At 43.8% G+C, this 25,780-nt stretch overlaps 1 protein-coding gene across 3 annotated transcripts in view; it reads left to right on the top strand.

Moving 5' to 3' along the window:
• Positions 1-25,780, top strand: part of LPP (LIM domain containing preferred translocation partner in lipoma) — a 662,184-nt gene that overhangs the window by 66,366 nt on the left and 570,038 nt on the right. The window lies entirely within an intron of this gene.

The following is a 25,780-nucleotide window of genomic DNA, read 5'->3' as shown; positions in this document are numbered from 1 at the left end:
GGTAAGGGACACCAGATTTGCTCAGGCAAAGGGTGTGAACCTTTGTCTTGGAGGGTCTGCTAGAGCTCCAGTGGGATGTGAGTCGTAATCCTGTTCCATGTGCAGAAAGGGGAAGGGCGAACAGGTAAGGGAAGCTTTCCGTTGTGTTTTGGAACATTCCGAGTTCAGTGGGCAGGACAGCACATCATGTTCTAGAAGGTAGGAGTGGTGAAAAGAATAATGGTGTGGGCTACCCTGGGCTGGACAGAGTTCTGAGGAAAACAACTGGAAAATTCTGGAAAAAGCGTCCATTTAGAACTTGAGATCTGTGGTCTCCATCCCAGGGACCAGCCCCTATGTGCCCCGAGCACTTGCTTTATGCCGAACAATATGTCGCGCCATGTTTATGGTATAATTTTCTGAAACAGAGCAGATGCTGTAATGATTGATAAAACCTAACTTCATTTAAAAGTGTAACTGAGTCTATAGTTACATTTTGTCACCTTTTCTTAATCAACTGCACCTCAAAAGAACAACTGACCTCTGTGCCAACAGATCTGCATGAGATAAAAGGCTGGCATCCACTCTTTTGACTCTTAAACACTTCAACTTGTTAAAATTTCACACATGGTCTTGAATGTTTTGACCCAGGTGTACACGTTATGCATCAATTGTGAATCTTTGTTACCTTCTCTACTTCCTGAGTTTTTTCGGTGTTTAAAGTTACTTGTGATTAAGACGCAGGGCTTTACTTGCATTCAAAACAAATGCCCCCAGTGTGTAATGGCAGAATGGGAGAGAGCACCTAAGCAGGAGGAAGCTGGAAGACCCTCACAAGTGTTGTCCATTCTAAAATGCCAGTGCAGACTTGGATTGTATTAAATAGGCTATGTCCTCTAGAACATGGTGGGTGGGCGATCTTGCTGGGAACCGGTAAGTCCCAAGGGAAGGTGGGCTTCAGGGCCAGTTTGAACAGGACTCAGCTCTGTTTCCTATAGTCCTCCACACTCTGCCTTCTCTGTGTTGGCTTCCATCTTGGAAGTTTCAGCCCATGGTCATGAGATCTCTGTGTGCTGTATCCTGGGCTCTGTGCCTCCTGTGCTTATGGTGGAGAGAGAGCCTTGTTTGCCATGTTCCCATGTTTCCGGGTTATTGCACGTTCCTGCACAGTTACTGAGGCCGAGATGACGAGACTGTGCTGACTGGCATGTGCACTGGGCCCTCCTCTGGAACCGAGTCTGGAGATGGTCCCACTCAGATCCCATGGGAGATCTGGAGTGCAGAAGAGTATCTGGGTGCTGCTTGGGAGTGGCAAGAGGACTAGCACTGTTTGGGTGACCATGAACTTTCTATCAGAGCTCCCCTAGGCTGTCAGATGGCAGTCCTTGCTTCCTCCTCTGAGAGGGACATTAGCCAGCTGGACTGTCTGCACAAGAACGCTGTGAGGCCTGGAGATGATGTCCCACCAGGACCTGTTACACTGAAGAGGAGAGGGCAGAGGGCACACATGATGATGGCCTTTAGAAATATAAAAGCCGGTTGGAAGAGGGACAGCATTTCTTGTTCACAAGTGCATCTCGGGTCTGGTGGGATCTCTAGCACATAGTAGGTGCACAGTGCATTTTCATGAATAGAAAGAATGAATCCAAAGGTGGTGAGTGTCCCTTTCTCCAAGGGCGTTCCATTGCACTTGGAGGGTTTTAGGAAATCTAGCACAGATGAGGCTGGCTACATGGCTTTATGAGAACAAAACAAGTGACTGGCAGAATGAGTCTTTTGGGACCAGTATGGCTTAAGAGGTTTGTGAGTGCATAAAATAGCAGTACGTGCAGCAGAGTGGGGTATCAGAAGGTCTGTCAGTTATTAGATGTGCACCTCCGGAAAACAACATCGCCCCTGCCTTCGTTTCCCTGATCTGGGAATTAGGAATGATACTCATTGCTCTGCTTGCCTCTCATGTTTGCTTAGAGCAGATGGGTTTATAGACACCAACCTGTTTTGCAGACTGGGAAGTGTGGTCCCTACACGATAGATTATTGCAGTTGTTGTCTTCTTTAGTTGAATGACTCATCTTGAATATAAAGAAAAATAAGACAGTGTGATGTGCAGTTCCCAGCACATGCCTGCTTCATAGTATATGCTCAGTGTCCGTCCTTCCTCCCAACCCAGTAGCCCCACCATCCCAGGATTGGATGGGCACTAATTTGTCTTCAGTCTTGGAAATTTGCTGAATGGTAATGGTTGAAGTTGAAATGCCATTGTGTCCTATTATCACTTTTCATATTTGATTTTGCTCTAGGTAGCAGGAAGTGAAAGGAGGTGGACTTGGGAGACTGAAGAAGTCTCCATGCTTGAGAAACCTAGAAGCTGCAGTCTAGCTGTTAGGCTCTTGCTCTGTTTGATTAGATGATCACACCTCTTTCTAGGCGTGACTGGCCCAGTGGGAGTCCGGAAGGAAATTGTTTTCCTCTGTTGATACTAGTGTACAATTGTTGATGGTAGCCAAGGGGCTTTCATTTTTAATATTTCCTTTTTGGTCCTTAGAAGGATCAGGTATTAGTCTATGCCGGAAACAAAGCAACAGTCACTTCCGCCAGAGGTGAATGTCTTGGCTCCCTGTGATTACTCAGTCAGGAGGTTTCTGGGCACGTGTGACCATCTGCTGAGCCAGCTTTCATTGCTTTTTATGTTCCTGCTTCAAAAATACAAAAGGACCTGCTAGGTCTGAGCAGGAACCCGTCCAGCCACCTGGGGCTCTGAGGCTGTTCTGTAACCCAGGGATGTCGTGTAGGAGATGTTTGCTGTCCATAAAAATAAAAGGTAGAACTGTCTCTGTCTCTTTTGTTTCCTTCCTCCTAATTCCACAGTCTTCTACTTCATGACCTCAGCACAGTGGAGATATCTTTGTTGTATATTGGGCGGGGCCCTAGGTGGTCAGAGGAATTCTTAGGTTTTCCTACATGGATTCCTATGTGGTCTGATGTCTCATGGATGTCCCATGAGTCCTTTGTAGATTACTGCTGAATATCTATCCCTACTTCACAGAGTGTGTGCTTTGTTCTCTGCCCTAATCCATTGTTTGTCTGGAAGTTACTAAACTTCAGGGTCTTTAACACACCGCAGTGAATTAGGCACAGTCCCTGACCTTTAGAAGCTTATATTCTAGTTGGAGAGAAAGACCTACGTACAAGAAGTACACATTAGAGGGGCGCCTGGGTGGCTCAGTCGGTTAAGCGTCCGGCTTTGGCCCAGGTCATGATCTCACAGTCATGGGTTCGAGCTCTGTGTCAGGCTCTGTGGTGACAGCTAGCTCAGAGCCTGGAGCCTGCTTCAGATTCTGTGTCTCCCTCTCTCTCTTATCCTGCTGCACTGTCTCTCAAAAATAAGTAAAACACACACACACACACACACACACACACACACACACACACACAAGAAATACACATTAGTAAGAAAGGTATTATTTACAGCACACATTTATTAATCACCAAATCTGTCTAAGGCTACATAATATGTGCTTGGAAAGTAGAGGTCTGTTATAGCCTCAGTGCTCATGGGCTTATGTGAAAGGTTGGGAGAGTGGAATGAATGGGACAGGTTGAGATAAATTCCCAGGAGGAGGCAATCTGATCTTAAAACTGTGGACATCATTTGGTCACTAGGGCTGGGCAGGTTTTGAGGGTAGATGTAACTGACAGCAGAATGTGGCTGGGAGGTAAGAAGTCCATCATATCCCATGTGTGGTTCAGTCTCCAGTTTATTTCCCATCATATACTGCAGCCAAAAGTGTCATGTTGACTTGGAGTTGCACTGACATTATGTCCGTGGTCCTCACTGTGTGGCCAGAGCATGCCTGGGTATGTATCACAAGGTGGGAACGTATCTCTGTATGTGAGGGGAGAGCCAAGGGTTTCTCCTGAGAGTTCCTGAGAGATTATCTCTTCTGGTCTACTTCCTGGGTCTCCAGAAAAAGGGTGGAGTTGTTAGGGACCAGGACTGGGCCTCTCTTATGTGGCTGCTCTCTTTGTTCTCTGTTGGTGCATAACAGACCCCACACTTTGTGCTTAAAACAAAGAACTTATTATCTTGTACACTCTGTGATTCGGAAATTGGGAGGAGCTTAGATGGGAGGTTCAGGGCCTCTCCTGAGGCTGCAGTCTCAGTGTCTGCGGGCTTGCAGTTTCATCTGAAGGCTCAGCTGGGGAGGACTGACCCACATGCTCACTCACATGGTCATTGGCAGGATTGAGGCCATCACAGTTTGTTGGACTGAGGGCCTCAGTTCCTTGCTGACTGTTGGCTGGAGGGTGCCTTCAGTTGTTTGCCATGAGGGACTCACCGTAGGGCACTCACAACATGGCAGCTACCTTCCCTCCGAGCAAGTGAAGGAGAGAGAATCCCCCGGATGCAAGCAGCCACAGCCTTCCTGCAACCTCCTGCTGGACGGAACACACACTCCCTCTGCCTCATTCTGTTTGTTCGAAACAAGGCACTAGATCTAGCCCACACTCAAAGGGAGGGATTGGACAAGGGCATGAGGACCAGGCGATGGAGTTCTAGGAGGCCCTCCCTCAGGGGCTGTCTGCACAGAGACTCTAGGTTACAGGGCATGTGCCAAGGTGAGAGCAGGAGCCACATGGGACCACTGGAGAACTCAGCACACGTCTGTGGACCAGCTTTCCTTGAAGATTCTGGGCGAGAACTCCATTCAAAATCTGAATGTAGATTGAGCTAGAATTGCACAGAAGGAAACTCGACATGGCTTTTCTGAGGAAGATCACAAGTTTTCAATTAATGCTGTGCTCCTATACCTCTACGTTTTTACCCTCCTTAGCAGGTAGAGCTGCTTTGGTAGGAGCGGTGAATGTTCTTGCTTGAGCTTTTTGCTGTACAATGAGACACTGAGACCTGGAGAGGAGACAGACTCTCCTGGGGCCCGGGGGCCGTCGGCAGCCAGTGGAGGGACCCTCGGCGGCTCCTTTGTCTCTGGCCCAGTGCTTCTCGTCTAGAGTTCTGTACTGTCTCTCTTTTGGAATTAGTCCATACAAATTTTAGGCATGTTTTCTTCGCTTTTTGCAACCTCTAACCTGTCGCAGAAACAGATTAGGGAGAAAAGAGGCTCAAATTTGGAGTCTTGAGCTTTCATGTTGTCCCTTTAGTTAAATGTCAGGGTCTCTATCTCCTGTTTGGCCATGCTGTGTCCCGAAAAGTTGCATAAATCAGTGTTACTTGGCTCACTGTCTCTGCAGTATGAATAGCATTTGTATTAAGAACAGTGAGCCGATACACAGTACTGCTGTGGGACTGACAGGACCAGACATAAAACGTCAGCCAATACCTTCTGTCTGGCAGAAAGTTCTTTTCTAGAGCACCCGTTCTCCCCCACCTCCACCCCCAAACTGTCTTTTATAAAACCAAACCCGACAGTCCATTTTATAGAAGATGGCAGGTTCCCTTCCAGTCTTCCTTAACATCCCTAAAAAATTAATAGAAATAGAAGCCTTAAAATTATGGTCAAGCTCATTAGTGGCCCTAAAGCCAAAGTAAGGAAAGCTTGCTTGGGTCAGTGAGACTGTCGCAGGCCAGAATGTTAATATGACTCCCCCGCTCCATGGCTGCTTTGACTCTAAGATGTTTTTTTATGTTATTAGTGCTTTCAAAGTGTGGCTCATCTATTAATTAATTTTTACTGAAAGTCCATAACAGGAAATAGTTTTGGTTGGGTGTAGGCAACAAGATAGAACAGAATTTGGAATGGGAAGACTATCATTATTAGTGTTAGCTGCCTGAACTTAAGTCACTTAATCGTTTCTTTATTTAAACATTTTTAATGTTTGTTTATTTTTGAGGGAGAGTCAGAGTGTGAGCAGGGGAGGGGCAGAGAGAGAGGGGGAGACACAGAATCTGAAACAGGCTCCAGGCTCTGAGATGGCAGCACAGAGCCCAATGCTGGACTTGAACTCATGAACTGCGAGATCATACCCTGAGCGGAAGTTGGATGCCTACCTGACTGAGCCACCCAGGTGCCCTCACTTAATTGTTTCTTAATTGGTTTCCAGAAAACCTGGTGCAAATAGCAGCTGCCTTGGATTCTTATTCTTTTGTGTTCACAAATGTATACAAAGTGCCTGCTAAGTGTGTACTTAGCACATGGTTGGTGCTCATGAAACATTAGCCTATGCTTTTCTGAATAGTCAGTAAGTGCTGGAAATTACGCTCAGTTGTTTACTGTGTCAGGCCATTTTCTCAGTGTCCCTGCCTCATACTATCCCCTTGGCCTGGATTAGACCTGTAGCATTTGCATGCGTCGCCCTGGATTTCATATTTTCCTGAATAAGTAAAAGCCTTTCCGTCTGTAATTTTGCTCAGTGGCTCCCAAAACATAAATACAGACATCATACTATGCTCATATTTTCTGGCATCTGGGAGTATGGGAGCTCTGAGAACAAAATACAATATTCGCACACTCTGCTTCACAAGGAAGGCCTTTTGGACACCAGTACTTGGAAAGTAAACATTGCTGTCCATGACAGGATTGTCTTGTCCAGAGGATGAGCTCCTCTCGGCTGCCATCAGCTACCTCTTCCTTTGAAAATGGCAGCTTCTCTGGGCCTGCCCAGCCCTGACCCTCTTTGGTTCCTCTTTGGACTTCTTTACGATGACATCACCTCACCCTGCTTCAATGGCGACTGGCTTGAGTTATATCACTTATTAAAAATGATCTAATATTTCCCTTTCAAATCTAGGGCCCTGGCTCGTTCTATGATTAAGCTAGTGATTTATTTATAATATGGTACGAGACGGCTGCAGCCACTCTATGATGTAATCTAAGAACGACATGAAAACAAAATAGGCTTTTACATAATGAAAGTGTTCCTGTAATACATTTTATAGCAAGGCTTCTCTCCCCCCGCCCCGCTCCCATTGAGAATGGAGAGAGAGTCTTTCCTTTCCTCCCACTCTTGCCTTATCTTCTTTTCCCATTTATAAGTCCTTGGGTTTTTAAGTCAATTAAAAAAACAAAACAAAACAAATCAAAACACTAGCACTGGAAACACCACACAGACTCTGGTTTGCTCTTCTAACCTTGTCTTGTTCTGCATTGTTCCTCTCCTCCATGGCCTCCATGGCCTCCAGTATGGCTACTTCTCTGCCCACCTGCCTATGGCCACCTCCCAGAGCACGGAGTCCTCACCATTCCTTTGCTGATGCTTTTCCTGCTACTGCTACTGCCACTGTGATCTTGAATTTTCTCCTGCTAAAGTCCAATACAACACAATGGTTCCTACAGAAAGCAGACTTCATGTTGGCTCAGATGCACCTCTTTTTCCAAGCCTTCTCTGAAGCTTCTGTCCCTTATGTAGAGTCCCTTTATCTGTATTTCTCGTAGAGCGTCCTGCAGTGGTGAGCCCCTATCCCCACATCAAAGCATATTCATGGCATATCAGAGTTAGAAAAGGAGAGGGGACCTAGGAGAATGGGGGAAGGGGCTCTTGTGGCTCTGGTTCTGCTCTTGATGCAGTCATGGGGAGGTCATGGCCTATCTCTGAGTGTCAATTTTCCTCCTGTGAAGAATGAGTGGTTTGGGTTTCACTTCATGTGGCCACATGGGGTATTGGTAGTGGATTCTTTTGATGATGTGTTGAGAAGGATTCTGAAGCTGTATCCTGACTGAGTGGGAAAGAGTGCATGATTATGTAGCAATATCTGCCATAGATTCAGAGATGGTTAAAAATGTATATTTAATCTCACATTTATCCATGCAGGCTGGGTGTGGGAGTTGAGAAGGTGGAGTTTATCTAAGACTAGAGGGGCCTTGGTTTATTGAAGGCCCAAGACTCCTCAAATTCTGTACATCCTTGAGGTAGGGTCGGGCCAGGAGATGCCTTTCACCTGTTTGTCTTCTTTGCTTCCGAAGAGTTATCATACCCTTGCTTCCGAAGAGTTATCATGTCAATGCTATTCTGATTTATGTCAAATATGGCATGTCAAGGTCAAACCCAGAAAGTTAGGTGACTCTGCCGGGGTCTTATTTGGTCAGGGCTCACAGAGTTAACCCATGGAACCTTTGGATCCTAGGTGCCCCAGACAAAATGCTTACCTCTCAGCAGAATGCTACATTGCTTGAACTCTAGGTCCTGGAACAGTGAGAGAGGTAGATGAGGGAAAGGAAGAGGGAAGCTTAGGATGATGGATGGCACAAGGAGACCAGAGCCTTTGAGGGCTGAGAGAAGGAACTGACAGTAGTTAGTGTGGAGAAGAGAGAAAGGGCATGGAGGAGGAGGGGGGACACAAACTCACTCTCTGTGATCTCAGAAGGAGTTCTGGAAGCAGTCAGTGGGTGAACGCAACAGAAAGACATATGAAGAAGGACTTAATATTATGGGCAGACCACCAATGGATTGTGCCATTTTTGAGGAATGATGACTTCACCATTGCAGGTAGAAGCTGATACTGATGGGTCCTTTGTAGAGGGAATAAGAGGTTGGACTGGATGCCCTTTAAGGTCCTCCCTGTCCTGAGAGTCTGGAATTTTCTGAAGGCACATTTGATATGCATTTAAATAATTCCATTTTAAAATGAAGGCTTTATGGAGCAAAGTGATTTTTCCTTTCTCCGTGGTCTTGGCACACATAAATGCTGACTTATCTTGGGCAATCTTTTGTTTCTCTTAGCATTATTGATGAAGGAAAGCAGGCTAACTGAGGATGTCTTAGTACTTTTTTTGTACTGAGTGTATTTTTGAGGATGATTTCTGTGCTTTTCAAGGTATTTCCAGAGAATTCTGTTCTGATGGACTCCCTCCACCCTTCCTATTCCACGGTCACCAATTTGTTTTTTCTGTAGTATCAGAGTGCTTTGTTTGTACATCCAGTAGAACATTTGAGTCCCTTTGCTCTGCTATATAAGTACACTTTCAGTCTTCCTTCCTTACTACATTATAGAAGTTTCTGAAGAGCATGACTTTTGTCTTATTCCAGAAGAGACCTGTGATGTTAGGGAAGTGGTTTGCAAGTAATAATGATGGATCATTAATTCCCAATTATTTATTGAGCACCTCCTGTGTATTAGACACTATTCCAGGTTCTGTGAACAAAATCAGACAAACCTATTTGATGGAGACAGGCCATCTACAGATTAATGAGTAAATATGTAATATTTTTGTTGTAATCTATATTCAGAAGAAAAATAAGACCGGTTAAGGGCACAGGGGTTGGGGAGAAGTTCTTCCTGATAAGGGTCCACATGAACAAGTACCTGAAGCTGGAGCTAAGAGGAGAAAGAATGTTTTAGGCTGAGAGAAAGTCATTGCAAAGGCCCCGGGGCTGAAGGCAGTTTGGTACATTCTAGAAAAGTGAGGAGACCAGCGTGGCTGGGGTGGAGTGACTGAGGGGAAGAATCTAGCAGAGGAGGTCACCCAGGCTCACAAAATTCTCTGCAACAACAAATATACTTGCAACTATTGAAGTACTTAGAGACTTGCCTTTGTGATTTAGAGAATCCATAGAAGAATAACGAAAGGTTGACTAAAGGTATTTAAGATACATGGGCGGTAGGTGGGCACAGGGAGCAGAGCAGCACATAGCTCAGAACAAGTCCAGGTGCGAAGGGTATTGGTTTCCCTCCTATCTGTCGCCCTCCTGGCTGAGGACTCTCCTCTTTGATTCTCTGCTCCCGCGACGGGCGCACCTGCAGAGATGCTGGGGCAGATGGGCAATTGCATGCCTAATCACCCATTCAGGCACCCACTTATTTGTTTTCCACATGCAAATATGGGTTTTTTGCAGATGGATTTAATATATTTGTTGCTTCCTCATTTTATTTAAAACAAAACAAATGACCAACCATGTCAGTTGAGGGCAACAAATAGAAACATGAGTATTATGGTCTTGCTGTTCGTGCTGATTACACGGCTGAAAGGAATCCTAGGCAAATCAGTGTTTTCTGTGCTCAATTATATGATTACTTTATATACTATCATTATTGCGGTCATATTGTTAAATAAAAAATGTTTTAAAGAAGGAAGTGGTTATTTTTCCTAAATCATTTTCACAGTATTTCAGGCTCTACATTTTTACTGTGTAGTTTCCAGTTTTGCCTTTTTAGTCTTAGAACTTCTGGACCATTGTTAACAAAAAAGGGCATCGTGGAATCTCCAAAGGCCATTGGCAGGTGGTGCCTGTAACTTCATTAGCCTGGCAATAAACAAATAAACAAGCACAAATTAGAAGTATTTGCCCCTATCGACGCACTATTATTATTGTTGCACAAGATCATGCAAAAAGTCACTTCTATTTATTGGAGCGCCTGTAGGTCAACAGCAACACTGGATAAAGGGCTTTGGTGGGTGTTTGCTTGATTTCTAACGAAATTTCAGATCTCTAGAGTAGGATGTCCGAATTCTTGGATAGTTTGGCAAACCCAGGGAAACTGAGGCCTGGAGAGGTAAAATGACTTGTCCAAGGCCTTGGAGAGTAAGAGGTAGACATTGGACTTGAGGAGCTGGCAGATGGCTGCCTCCGGGGTCTGGGGTGATGAAGACCCAACTGGGACCCAAAGAAGATGTCATATCAAGGTGAGGTCTGTGTGTAAACGGTGTGTATGTGTCTCTTTCCTTTCTTATGACCTACCTTAAAAATCCTTGTATCAGGTGTTACGCGGAGAAGCAGCGGTGGGTTATGTGGGAGGTAACTGCGTGCAGCTTGCCTGACGAGGCTGTAGACTAAGAGTGAGTGCGTGTACACTTGTGTTTGTGCAGGAGATGCTGCGGTGTGGACTGGCATTCTAGGAGGGAGAGACCACTTGACAATAGGCACAGAATTTCTGAGCCAGAAGGAAGTCTAATGCCCACTGAGTTTGACTGCTTTATTTTGTAGAAAAGGAAACTGAGGTCCAGAGTGCTTGAGAGCCTTGCCCCAAATCATCCCCCTTAACTGACTACTTAGAATATCAAAGCAGCAGCATCTTTTGATAGAAACCTTTATTTGGAGAAGTACTTATTTGGAGAAGTACCGGTCATCACTATCAAATTGTATTTACTCATTTGCTCCTGTGAGATGGAGTGCCTGCGCAGTTTGGGATTCTCTTCTCAGATACAGTCTTGGTAAGAGGAGAATGTCAAGGGCTACAAGCCTCCACGTGCAGGTCCTGCAGACCTCACAGGTACCTCATCGGACATCAGATGGACAATTAGTTAACTGACCGTCCCAATGGCAAGCTTACAAATAATCCTCTGACAAAGTTAAGGTTGGAGATCAAGACCAGTTAAGTAACATCTTGTGGCTCTTTTATATTTCTTAAATGTAGGATCCTTTCACTTTAAATGTAAAACATGAGAGTGCTGGATTTATTGGATATATTTGCAAGATCCAAGGTGATATTTTTGATGGTGACCCCGAGAGCAGGAAGGGTATGAATAGGGCAAACTTTGGGGGTGCCCCGGGTAGCTCAGTGGGTTGAGCGTCCGACTGCGGCTCAGGTCATGATCTCGAGGTTTATGTGTTTGAACCCCGCTTCGGACTCCCTGCTGTCGGTGCAGAGCCTGCTTCGGATCCTCTGTCCCCTTCTTCCTACCCTTCCCCAACTTGCTCATTCGTGAGCCCTCTTCCTCTCTCTGTCAAAAAAAAAAAAAAAAATTAAAAAAACCAAGAAAAAGAAAAGGGCGAACTTCTGTCAGGAACATATGGAGAGAGGGTTCTCATTCTGTGTAGGGGCTGCAAGAATGATAAATGGCCCACAGGATGGCCTTGACATTGAAGGCTCTAGGAGCAGAGGGTGGTGAGCGAGGAAAGGACTATTAACATAGCATGATTCAACCTGCTGTGGCCGCTGTCTGTGCAGGGGACCTCTCCGCAGCTGTTTGTCCTGAAGTACATGCTGTCCGTTTGTTCCCCACCGCGTGCTGGACAATCTTGGACAGGAGCGTGTCAGACACAGCATATTAGGGTTTGTGTCTTATCCCCCGTGTTTTTCTCTTCTCCCTACTACCCCTTCCCACTTCCCCCTTTAAAAAATTATCAGAATTATTTGAAGGTTTGTTTATGTTGATTTCTTTATATTTTGTAAGTAATTTGTTTCTTTTTCCTATCTGAAACGAATTCCCTTCAGTGAGATCACATTGTAATATACTTGAACTCTCTTCAGCTCTGATTTATTCTTTTACTTAAAAAATATGTTATCCTTCTCTCCCCGGACCTTCAGCTTTCTTGTCTGCACGGACAAACTATTTTTGAAGAATCTTTAGGGAGTTATTGACTTTGTTAGAGCAACTACCATAGAAGCAATTCCAATGACAGAATCCCACATTTAACTTGCCTTTCCAGAAATAATTGATTTCTACTTTAGCTTCGAAATGTAGCAGTGGGGAATAGGCCATTCAGAAAATAAGAAAAACATGCCAAATGAGTTGCAGATTTCCAGTGAGGCACATGGAAAAAAGGTTTTTGTTTCAGTGACCTCTCTGCTCATTGGAAAAGTCTGGGCTGGTGGATTTCATGATCCCGAGAGTCTAGGCGCTCTCGAGTTACAGCCAGTGATGTGGGCAAATCTCAGGGTAGGAGATGCTCCTATTGAGCTCATGGGTGTATGAAGACACTCTGTACTTTGGCATGAACACACATCGGTTCTTCCAGTCAGTTTAAGGTTTAATAGCTCCACCAAATCCCCAAGTACTTGGAGCACAGCAGAATTGGTAGAAAGTCAGCCTTCACATGGGTTAAATTTTAGCGTGGCCAGGGGCCAAACTTGGTGATCCCTACTGTATTTGTTCAACACATTTCTTACTTGTAGACACAGGCCTGTTTCTTATTCCCCCTCCGCCCCTGCCCTGAGCCCCGAGTTGGGTGGTGTCTCTATTCGATTCTTCTTATATTCTGCCCTATGGGGTACTATTAGAGCAACACACTTATTAAGAGGATGGGATTATTGAACTCTGACTCCAGCGCTGCCACAACCACCTGTGGAACTATTCACAAACATTTCCATTTACTCAACAAATATTTAAATGAACACTTTTTACGCATCAGGTGCCAGAGATACAAAAACGTGTAAGATGCGGTACTTATCTTCACAGCTTTCAGTCAGGGGTAGACAGCTAAGTACACAAATAGAACATGAAGTGACTTCTCTTTTCTGGGTCTCCCTTTCACATATTGAAGAGCCAGTGCTGGCCCCAGGGTCCCTTCTGAGGCTAACAGTTCCATTATCTGTGCAAGATTTATTACGTATCCGAAAATCACTTATCTGATGAAAAAATCGACAAGTATTTCCCCTTCCTCCCCAGTTGATAGGGGGTGATGTTGAAATTGAACGAGACAGTATCTACAAAGTGCTTTAATAAGCAGGTTGCAGGAAGACATGGTATAGGTTTGAGGCATTATTATTAACGGGAAAATGAAAACAAGGGCTGATGTTTTTAGAGGGAGAACAGATGGTTCTTTTGTTTAGAATTTGAGCATAAAAGAAAGAGAAAAAGATACTTGCCATATTGTTTAGGCCCTGAATGTGAGTGACTTTAAAATGCCAAAACAATCTGGTTAGGAAAGTCCCATGGATTCAAAATAGCTCCCACACTGATCAAACTATAATTAATTTAACAAAAAAATGACAGTAAGAAAAATCCTAATGAGAAATGCCACGGTGACAGTTGACACAACCTAACAAAAAACTCCCGTGTTTGCCTCAGCTCTGGAAACTTCATTTTTCCCGTGCTCAGGAGTTCTACCCCACAGAGGAACAAATTAGTGGGAACGGGTTTAAAACTGTGTTTCGTTATCAAGTCCTCCCCACCCCCCACTGAGTTATTTCGGTTTTCCATGACTCAGAAAGGAAGTCTTCAGGATTCACCAGAATTTGGCAGTCCTCTCCCACCTTTGCTGTTGGGTGCTGACAGGGAGCGGTGGGAGCCGGGGCAGCTGAAAGAGAGAGCAAACCTCCAAGGACGTGGGTGACAGTGCAGGGGGCGGGGGCTGGGAAGGACCTTTGAGAAGCTTGAGAGAAGACTTTGAAAGCGTTTCTTTCTCTGTCTTTCTTTATTTCTTCATTTCTTAGGCTCTGTCTGCGCAGTACCCAGTTAATTAATATATCCTTTTGACAGCAGGCTTGCCCTTTTATATTGCCTGTCATTCTCTCAAGGTGACCAAAAACGTGGGCTGTGAGAATGAGGTCATGGGCCACCAAGTGGGGGGCATTTAGTAAAATGTGCTAGACCTTTTGTTCGGGTGCTGTCTGACCTGTGGTGTGAGTGGGCCTATTTCCCCATTGTGGAAGAAGGAGGTTTCTAGAATGTTCATTCTGATCTTCCTCTGAATTCAGGTCCACGTCTTATCATATACAGTTATAGGAAGCTGGGGATGGCTTTTCATTGGCGGTGTTTATTTCTTTTATTTTTTTAAGTTTATTTGTTTTGAGAGAGAGAGAGAGAGCGCGCGCAAGAGAGCGAGCATAATGGGGGGAGGGGCAGAGATCACGAAGGAGAGAGAAAGAATATTAAGTAGGCTCTTCACCCCCAGTGCAAAGCCTGACGTGGGGCTTGAACTCAGGAACCTCGAGATCATGCTCTGAGCTGAAACCAAGAGACAGACGCTGAACTAACTGAGCCACCCAGGTACTCCCCATTTGGCAGTGTTCAAAGACAAACATGCTGGGGTACCTGGGTGGCTCAATTGGTTGAACCACTGGCTTCAGCTCAGGTCATGATCTCGCGGTTCGTGGGTTCGAGCCCTGCGTCGGACTCTGTGCTGACAGCTAGCTCAGAGCCTGGAGACTGCCTTCAGATTCTGTGTCTTCCTCTCTCTCTGACCCTCCCCTGCTCTTGCTGTCTCTCTTGCTCTCAAAAAAAAAAAAATAAGGACAAACATGCCTCCTCAAGTCAACACTAAGAGAAAAGTCCGCTTTGTGGAGATAGGACCCTCTTATCCATTCTCTGAGCCTCTTCCTAGGTGGTTCCCCAGTCCACTGCCTCGGATGGCAGGTGGCAGAGCTGAGGGTGGTCCGCCCACTGCCAGTCCCACAGGACCAGGGTGGGCCTGGGGAGAAGCACCTTCAAGGTGGGTTGAGTTCTGGGTGCCAGTCCTACTGCTGCTGCTACCTATGGGTGACCTTCTGGAAGTTTCTCCAGATCGGATTCACTGGTTGGTCTGTGAGTTATCAAAGCAATGAGAAGACATTTTACCCTGCCCTCCAGCCCAGGCTTTGCTCAGAAGAACCCTGGGGCCTCTTTCATGCCATGCTGTCTGTGTCTTTGTCGGATGCCTGTTTCTTTCTACCTTGTATCTGAGTCAGAAGTATACTTACCAGGTGTAGAGGTGCTATTTGCCATGCCTTCCTGATAACCCACCCCTCTCCGAGTAACCTCCTGTCTTACAGCTTCAGGTTCACACACCTCTTCTTAAGCCTGATATCACTGCATGGTGCTTATTCAGTATTATGTGTTTGTCTTCCCTGCTGGATTGTGAAATCAGCCATGTCTTGTGCGTTTTTGAAGCCTCAACATGTCCCTTGGTACTTGGTATATAGTAAATTTTCAGTAAATGTCCATTAAATGAATGAGTGGTAGACGCTGATCCTGTGTTTCCTCACCAGGTTGTCAGTTTCTTGAGGACACGGACTTTGCCTAATGAGTTTTTCTCCCAGCCCAGGGCTTTGAATGCAGCATGTAATCAACGGTTGTTTGTTGAATTGCAGGAAGAGAGAGAGAGGTGGAGATGGGTCCGGAGCAGGGAAGGCACATTTAGACATAAATCGTTCAGCTTGGTGAGGTGCTGACAGAAGTTGTGGAGCATTTGTGGTTCTCTGATGGAGCACCATGGGGGCTGTGGTGGGTGATTGCCCCTCCTAATGTCCTCATTGTCACACTGGGTCCCCTGGGCTGTATTAGAGACGATTTTTCTCATCCTTGGTCTGGTGTCAGTTTTTCTTTTTTCTTCTTCTTTGTGTTATCCTTCAAGGCTTGAATTAGGGTAAATTGTTTGCATAAATCTGCCTCATTTGATTTTCAACAGTTTGCGGGCAGGGCTAGTGTTTTCTCATAATTGTGTTCTTCATGGCTTCTGGCGCAGAGCCGTCCACAGAGAAAATGCTCAGTGAATGTCTGCAGACTTGAATTTCATGCCACTGCCTTTGCTTTTCTACTGCCTTTCACCTCCTCCTAGGAGCCAGCTTATATGATAATACCAGCCATTCAGTGGAGCCTGCAGGATAAACTTAATAATCAAATAACAAGCCCTGTTTCCTTCCCCACATTTTTGGTGGATCAAAATAGCTTTACTTTTGGATGTGCCCTGCTTAAAAAAAATAAAATAATGGCAAATATGATCTGCTACCTTTACTGTTCCCATTTTTTATAAAATCTTCTTAATATGTTGGGAGGAGAAAAAGACTTCTGTTTCTTTACCGTAATTGATTTTTAAATTTATTTTTATTTTAAAAATGTTTTGTAATATTTTATTCATTTTTGAGAGAGAGAGAGAGACAGTGTGAGCAAGGGAGGGTCAGAGAGAGAGGGAGACACAGAATCTGAAGCAGGCTCCAGGCTCTGAGCTGTCAGCACAGAGTCTGATGTGGGGCTCAAACCCATGAACCGTGAGATCATGACCTGAGCCAAAGCTGATGCTCAACTGACTGAGCCACCCAGGCGCCCCTTGCCTATAATTGTTGAACTATATAGTCAAAGTTTTCTGTTTTATTTCTTGACTGATACCATAAAATAGTGTGATGTGATGTGAGGATTTTTTTGAATGGAGACATGACTGAGAATTCCTTGGGTATTCTATCTGCTTCTTAATTGTTTTGTTATCTTGAGTCAGTTTCTTTATTCCTCATTATTTCTTTATCTCTAAAAATGAGATTATTAAAAAAGGCGATTTCCGGAACTTGTTTTTCCCCATTAATATTAAATCTGTGGTACTTGAGAGGTTTGGGAGTAGACATCTATTTCTAGGAGTTTATTTATTTTTCTGCCCTTAAATGGGAAGGATGACCCTCTGGGCCCCTTTAACCATCAACTTCAGTAACTTTCGGAAGCCCTGTAGGAAGCAGACACCTCGTAATTCAGTGCCATCCTTTGAGATGGACATCTTCTGCCCCTTGTCAGCTCCCAGGCTCCGGTTCTGATATCTAATGATAGGGGATTCTTGCCCTCTTGCACAGAATGTCTTGTTCAAAGTCAGTAATCCATTTAGTGAGTTAACAACTTACGGACATTGAGGACTTCTCTTTCATTTCACCTCCTCACGTGAGAGGTTACGGAGCCCCAGCCTGCTTTGCTAGAGGGTAGTGAACCAAGGCCGGAGAGGGAGCTCTGGTTGGTTCAGGTCACCCAGATGAACCAGAACAAGCGCTATATTCAGCTGTGAAAGCACGACCGGAAAGTCTCTGGCCTTCAGAAGTCAGAGAAGCATGTCAGCGTGGAGCGTGGAGCCCGCAGTGTGCTTCACTTGACCCATCTGTGAAATGGGGTGATGATCTCTTTTCTGCTTGAAAATCAGAGGGCTGTTCAGCTGACCGCTGGAGAACTTTTCCTGCCCTGGGATCTGTGATTCTGTGAGCAGACACAGCCCACAACCAACATACTAGCTGCCAAGTACTCAAGGCTGTTTTTTTAGAGCCTTAAAAGTGTTTATAGACTATTTGTTAGGAGTGCAATACTTCTGAAAACTTAAGGAATAGTTTTATATATTACATAAGGAAGGTGATAAAAATTGCTATTCACATATGCCAAGCACTTTAAAATTTATTAACTTTTTGTTACAGCCTAGAGAGATTGGTTTCTCGGTTGTGCCATTTTATCTTTGTGGACACTGAACCAGGGTGAGAACCAAAATGATGCTGTCAGCCCCGGTCTAAGGACACGCAGACGGCTCAGGAACTGCAGAGGAGTTTAGAATCTTCTAGGCCACCTGTTGACGTCTCCAGAGGAACTTAACCAAAAGCCCATCCCTTGGCCTCTCACCTGATGTCACAATGCCTGCGGGTGGGGCCCGGAGCTTGAGTCTTACTTTAAATAAGCTCCTGGGAGAACCACTGATCTGGTCTTAATCTTTGACCTGTGCTTTTGCTGGCATTTTGATGACTGGCTTACTCCATGGGTGGCACTGCTGGGCCCTCACTCCCCAGCACACGAGTGGAAACTGGCAGATGACAGAGGCACGGAAGACTGCAGTTCTGGGAGGTCCTGAGAGAAACGTGTACAGAAGAGAAGGAGTTAACATTTTTGACATGGGGATGTGCCTTCTTTTTATGCTTCTAAGAACATTGAGAAATGATAGCAAGGAATATATTTCACCGCTTTAATTATCCAAGGTCTTTTTAAAGTATGTGCAATAAAATACCATTTAAGCTAACTGACCTTTATATTTTAATGCTTTTTGGAAGGGAACAATACCTAGTATTCAGCTGCAGTGTGTGTGTGTGTGTGTGTGTGTGTGTGTGTGTGTGTGTGTGTGTATTTCAGTCAGCAGAGCCTGTTTTGGAATCAGAGGGCTGAGATTTTTGCTTCCTGTTCCCAGATATTTTACCTATTTCTGTTTAAACATCACGTTCCATTTGGTTGATGGTTCTTGACCTCATAATGTCTAACCTTCATATCGTTTTATTTTTCCTCTCGAAACTTATTCAGGGAGGAAACTTCAAGGCCTGATTCACTGATTTTTTCCTTCTGCTGGGAAGTTCAGATGTGTAGGGGAAGGCAGCACATGTGACTCGATCCCTATTTTGACAAAAAGAGTGCTCCTTGCTCCTCCTCGCTTTATCCCTTTGGTGATACTTAACCTCAAAGGCTACGGCTGATAGATTTTTAAAAATTGATGCTGGCTATTAGCTTGTTAGCTGCAGCTCATCTTCTAGCTATAAACTTGCTGCTCTTTCTAGAAGGGAAATAGTACTCGGATTGCAAATGTGGGGAACTGGAATTTCAGAGGCTCACATTGACCTACAAATCTTGTAACTGTAGCCCTGGCTACATAGCCACTCTGGCCCTAGGTATGTTAGGCGTTGTTCATCTCCAGGAGTTTCAGAAAAAAACTCTAGAATCCTCTCCTGTGTTAAGAAAGTAAAATCTACAAAATTCTTTGAGTAGCTATGAAAGACATATGCCTGAAAGTATTATATGGAACGATGGACTTTGGGATTAATTAATTTATTATTTTCAAATCCTGCCAGAAAATAGAGCTAATTTTAATTTAAAAATTTTTTTTAACATTTATTTTATTATTGAGAGACAGAGAGAGACAGAGCATGAGGATGGGAGGGGCAGAGAGAGGGGGAGACACAGAATCTGAAGCAGCTTCAGGTTCTGAGCTGTCAGCACAGAGCCCGATGCAGGGCTCGAACTCACAAACTGCGAGATCATGACCTGAGCCGAAGTCGGTCACTTAACTGAATGAGCCACCCAGGTGCCCCGAGCTAATTTTTAATTGCTACATTTTTTCCTTCTCTTTCTCAGTGGTTAGTTTTTCTTTAAATTTTTATTATAAATGATTTCAAATCTGAAAAATTTGCAAGAATAGGAATAGTCCGAATAATACCTATGTGCTTTCATCAGATTCATCTGTTAACATTTTATTTTATTTGCATTTCCCTTTTCCTTCTCTCTATTATATCTTATATATTTTATGTATTATATATGTACTATATATATGTAAATATGTAATTATTTTTTACAGTATTGGAGAGACGCTGCAGATATCATGATACATCATAGATCATGGTCCTCCACCTCTAAGTACAGTGTGTATTTCCTTATAATAAAGTATCTTCATATTCACACTGTAGTTACCTTCTTCAGGACTCTTAACACTGATTGGGTACTTTACTCTGTCTATACAACAGTTATGGTCTTGACAGCATTTTTCCCCTCCAGGACAGAGTCCAGCCTGCGATCAGGCAGCAGCATTTTGTTGTCATGACTCTTGTCTCTTTTACTCGGAACACTTACACAGCCCTTCTCTGTCTTTCATTGCATTGACATTTTTGAAGAATACAGTGCCCCTCCTTTTAGGAACCACGTCACTCCTCGTTTGGGTTAGATAATTGTTTCTTCGTGTTTAGATCTAGTGTCTTCCCTGCTGGAACCTTGCACGAATGGTGTTCTGGCCTCCTCCAGGACAACGTGCTCCACTTCATAGTTATTCTTTTTCCCTGGCAATGATTTTTCTTAAAATTTATATATTTATTTTGAGAGAGAGAGAGAAAGAGAAAGAGGGAGCAAGCTGGGGAGGGCCAGAATGAGAGAGAGAGAGAGACAGGCAGACAGACAGACAGACAGACAAGAAAAGAGAATCTGAAGCAGGCTGCACACTGTCATTGTAGAGCCCCATGTGGGGCTCGATCTCATGACCCACAAGATCAGGACCTAAAGCGAAATCAAGAGTCAGATGCTGAACCTACTGAGCCACCACCCAGGTGCCCTTCCCTTGCAATTATTAAGCAATCCGTAAGATACTTTATTTTTGCGCCTCATCAAACATTTCCCCTGAATTCTTGCCTAAACCAGTGTTTTAGGGACAGTTGCAAAATCGTGCTGTCCTGTCTGCAGTACAGCCTTCGCCACCATCATCGGCATTCTGTGTTCTACTCTTAGCGAGAGTCCCTCCCTTCTCTCTCTGTTTCTAATATAGGAATGGACTTCCCGACTTCTGTTTCAATCCTGTATAATTTATTAGCACTCTGTAAGTATTTTGATGCTTAGATTGCCCCAGATTTGCCCCCTGAGAGCCCCTTCCGTCTAGTTCCTATGTCCTTGGGGCGGGTTCCCATCTTTGTTTTTATTGTTAGCACTTATTTATATGCTGGAATAAAAGGTTATTCTAGTTTCCTGTTGCATCACCTCTGCCTGTGCTCTGAAATAAACCATTTCTTCGATATTTTCTGGTTTGTTTTAGTGGAGAATTAGGGATTAGGGATCAGTATTTGAACACTAGTTGTGCTCATGGCTGCTGTGGTGCTTTGGGCCATAAGTCCTTTTGATGGCCAGTCCCAGGAAAGTATACAAATAAAAGTATACAGGCATATACCTGCATCTGTATGTATCTGTATCACCTACATATACACATGCTTGCAGCTACGTGGCTATATATATTCATATATGTATATATGAATATACAAATAAATAATCATGATGATGATGATGATGATGATGATGATGATGATTTTTTTAGCTTGTACTACGACACAAAACAAGTCTACTAAAAACAGCTGAGGATTTGCTTCTGATATTCCTCTTGCAACTTTAACCCTGCCTAAGACTGAGCATTTATTGTCAAATACTAAGCTTAGGAATTTTTTGTTTTTTCCTTTATGGACCTTCTGTCCAAACCCCTGGTGTCATTATGTTGTTCATTTAAAATATATTTGGGTTTGGGGTGCCTGGGTGGCTCAGTAGGTTAAGTTTCTGACTTTGGTTGAGGTCATGATCTCACTGTTTGTGAGTTCGAGCCCCGCATTGGGCTCTGTGCTGACAGCTCAGAGCCTGGAACCTGCTTCGGATTCCATGTCTCCCTCTGTCTCTGCCCCTCTCTTGCTGGTGGTTTCTCTCTCTCTCTCTCTCTCTCTCAAATTAAATAAACATTAAAAAAATTTAAAAATTATTTTCTTGGAGTTCCTGAGTGGCTCAGTCAGTTAAGCATCTGACTCTTGATTTCAGCTCAGGTCATGATCTCACAGTTCCTGAGATCAAGCCCTGTACTGGGCTTTGTGCTGATAGCACAGAGCCTGCTTGGGATTCTCTCTCTCTGCCCCCTGTCTTCCACTCACACTCTCTTTCTCTCTCAAAATAAATAAATAAACTAAAAAAAAAAAATAGGGGCACTTAGGTGGCTCAGTAGGTTGAGCGTTCAACTCTTGATTTTGGCTTAGGCAATGATGGTGGGATTGAGTCCTGCTTTAGACTCCACACTCAGTGTGGTTTCTTGGCATTCTCTCTCCCTCCCTCTGCTCCTTCCTTGCACTTGCATGCTCTTTTTCTAAAATAAAAAGAATTAAAAAAATAATAAAAATTCTTTGCTTTTTTTTCCTGTCTCCTTCCTTCTATCTTTCGTTTTCTTCCTTCCTGCCTCCCTCCCTCCCTTCCTTTTCTCCCTGCCTTTTTCTTTCTTTTTCTTCCTTTCTTCCTTCCTTCATTCCTTTCTTCCTTCCTTCATTCCTTCGTTCGTTCATTTGTTCCTTCCTTTTTCTTCCTTCTTTCCCTTCTTTCTTCCTTCCTTCCTTCCTTTTTCTTTTTCCCTTTCTTTCTTTCTTTCTTTCTTTCTTTCTTTCTTTCTTTCTCTCTCTCTCTCTCTCTCTCTCTCTCTCTCTCTCTCTCTTTCTATACTTGGACAGTTGCATGGTTTCACGCATTGGGTAATATTATTCATATTTATTTTCATAGTAGTGGAGGTATATCTTCAGGCTATATTCTTGGAAGTGGGAATGGTGGGTCAAAGACAAATTTTGTGTTAGATAGGCAGTGCCGGATTCCTCTCTATGGGAAGGCCTCATTAGAATCCACAAGCACAGCATATCATCAGGCTTTTGAATTGTTGCCAGCACAATGGGTGAGAAATACTATTTTGATGTAGTTTTAATTTGCATATATCTTATTATGAGTTAAGTTGAACATTTTTTATGTTTGAAGATCATATTTGTTAATTTTATAAATTTCATTTTTGTGATTTGTCTGTTCATACATTTTTCCCATTTTCCTCAATGGATTATGGTCTTTTTTCCCCTCAAAATGTCTTTGTAAAGGGATGCCTGGGTGACTCAGTTGGTTGAGCTTTTGAGTTCGGCTCAGGTTATGATCTCAAAGTTCTGAGTTTGAGCCCTGCCTCGAGCTCTGTGTGGACAGCTCAGAACTGCCTCAGATCCTGTATCTCCCTCTCTCTCTGCCCACCCCACACTCTGTCTCTGTCAAAAATAAATAAACGTTAAAAAAATTTTAAATGTATTTATAAATTAGCCCTTAATTTATGAAATATAAATATTTTCTTCCAACTTGTTGTCTTTTAACTTTTCTTACAGTGTTTTTTTTTTGGTCACGTGAAAGTTTGTATATTTATGTAGGCACATTTATCGACTTTCTCTTTCATTGCTCTGTTTTTTGATCATGGTTAGAAAGCATTTCTCAACAGCCGTGTTCACTCGTGTTGGTTTCCAGGGCCTGTATAATTTCATTTTTCACATTTAGATCTCTGATTCATTTGCAGTTTATTCTTGTGTATGATGTGATGAATGGATCTAATTTTGTCCTTATCCAAATGGCTATCTAAGTGTCCCAACACCATTTAGTGAGAAAATTTTTGGTCTCCGTGATTTGAGGCTGGTGGCTACTCTCTAACCCACACCATAACTAGAGGTGAAGGTGAGTGAGCAGCGTGAGAAGGTCATCAGAGGAAAAATGGGATCTTGGCTCGATAATGACTGTTGAACGTAAATCTGACGACTTTCAACTCAGAACTCTTTCTCTTTTACAAGTCGACCTCTCCCCTCCATTTCTCTTGATACATGGATTGACATATTTGACAGGAAAGGTATTTAAAACAAAAGGGAGGGGTTGAGGGATGGCCTGTGCTTTCCCTCCTGTCAGCAGTATCTGTAACCACTCCCCTTTCCTGAAATAGACTATGAGAACTTGGCTGCATACTTTTCTATGAGCACCTGTGACTCTGTGTCTTCTGTCTCTAGCACCTGGTCACATGCTGATTACTCACTGTGCCCTCTTCTGCCACCTGCCTGTTTCTGTGGTGCCTCTGCTTTAGCTCAGAGCCACATGGGGTAGGCAGTGGTCGCTGGAGGTTTTGGGGTTTGGGAGGAGGCTGGATTTACAGGTCCACAATTCTCTGCTAAGTTTGGACATACACCAAAGTCTCTTTCTCTTAGATTTTGGGAAATGAACAATTCCAAATATATTTTCATACCTTCAAGAGTCAAAACTTAAAAGTTTGTGGATTTTTATAGAAAGCATAATGAACCTTCCTCTCTTTTTTTAAAAGAACTCACTTGATGATGATTTAATATTGTTGGCACAGCCATTATTGTGCATTTTGCAAGCTGAGTTTTGCTAAATGTTAGTTTTCCGTGATCTTTTGATAGGTATTCCGTGAAAAGGGGAATGCTTGTGGGTCGGACACATTTGAGAAATGCCAGCTTATGCAAATTTAGACATGTTTCTTTGCTGTAGACTTTCTCCAAGCTCTTAGTGTGAATTTGTCAAATATGTTTGATTATGAACCAGAATCTGCCCCCACCCCTGCACCCATTAGCAGCTTTGATAGTGTGACCTGCACAGTCAAATATTGGAACTGTGACTGCAATATTGTGTCCTATTGTGTCCTATAAGTGCTAGGATTCCACATCTACTTTTTGTTTTTATTGTTTTTTTCTCAGTTCTTCCACAGTTCAGCTGTGTGAAGGCAGAGTCTGCCCCTGTTTGATTCCTTATTGCAGTACAAACACCGACTATGGTGCCTGGCATATAGTAGGTGCTCACTAAATATTTCCGAACTTGAAGGTGTCAGATCTCCCTTAGCTCTCCCTTAGCTAGTTGCAGTGTTTCTGGTCTGGTTTCCCCTTCCAAATGTATGCTTTTAATGGCAGTTTCTAAACAAATCAGACGAACAGATTTACGGAGAATTATGTGTGTAATGTTTCTGGCCCTTGTAGTATAAGGCTTAGTCATGGATCATTATTAAATAGGTAATTTAGCTATTGCTGCTTGTCCCCAGGAATAGGCACATAGAATTGCCCCTCAGAGAGGCAGCTGGTTCACAAGCCAATGCCTGTGGTTGGGAGATCTGCCCTTCTTCTTTTCCTGTTTAGGAGTCCGACCAAACGGCTCTTGGTTTTCTATGTCCCACGCATCTTCTGTGTTGGAATAACTCTTCTGATCAGCAGCGACTCTGGTGTACTCCAGTTCCAGCTTCTCTGAGAGACGACCACTGTCTCCCAGGGCTTGTCCGGTCTCCCTCTGCCCAGCTTGTCCCTCCTCCTTCCACGAAGGTCCCACAGTTGTGCTTCATTAGAACCAACCATACACGTGTGTTTGAGGCACACATGTACACACACACACACACAGACACACACATGGATCTTTCGAGTGAGAGACTAAGGTGTCAAATATCTAGATTTAATACTCTTTGGGAACTCAGAATTCCGAGACCGTTAGTGCACTTTAGTTATGTCCAGCATTTTATTGGTGCCTTTTTTTGAATACACAAGTAACTAGTTTTCACTGTAGAAAATTGGGAAAACAAAGAAAGTGTTAGGAGCATAATCTGGATTACCTGTAGTTGCATGGGCCTGATGTGCATTATAGTGAAGTATGCTGTGTTTTGTGTGTGTGTGTGTGTATACACTGCAGCCTGTTTCAGGGTTTGCTTTTTAAACCAGTTTTCCATTGTTAATTATGTCCTGTACTTTTAACATCACAATTAGTATTTGTAATGTTTATGTATTGCAGCACTCAATAGTTAACCTTCACTTGGTGCCCATAAGGCAAATGATTGTGTGACACGAGTCAGTAACTGTATCTTAATTCACCTCTGTACTTCCACAGTCTTGCTCAGGGCCATCTGTGCATGTGTATTTTGGTCAATGCCTGATGAACATAAGTGGCAAAACAGTAAACTGGAATTAAAAAACATTTTTTTTGAGAGACAGAGAGAGAGACAGTGCGAGCAGGGGAGGGTCAGAGAGAAAGGGAGACACAGAATCTGAAGCAGACTCCAGGCTCTGAGCTAGCAGTCAGCACTGAGCCCGACGCGGGGCTCGATCCCACGAACCGTGAGATCATGAACCGTGAGATCATGACCTGAGCCGAAGTCAGACA

This window comes from Suricata suricatta, chromosome 5 (assembly GCF_006229205.1).
Source record: "Suricata suricatta isolate VVHF042 chromosome 5, meerkat_22Aug2017_6uvM2_HiC, whole genome shotgun sequence".
Classification (NCBI taxonomy): domain Eukaryota; kingdom Metazoa; phylum Chordata; class Mammalia; order Carnivora; family Herpestidae; genus Suricata; species Suricata suricatta.
Note: the sequence above shows the minus strand (reverse complement) of the source record. Positions and strands in the feature narration are given on the sequence as shown.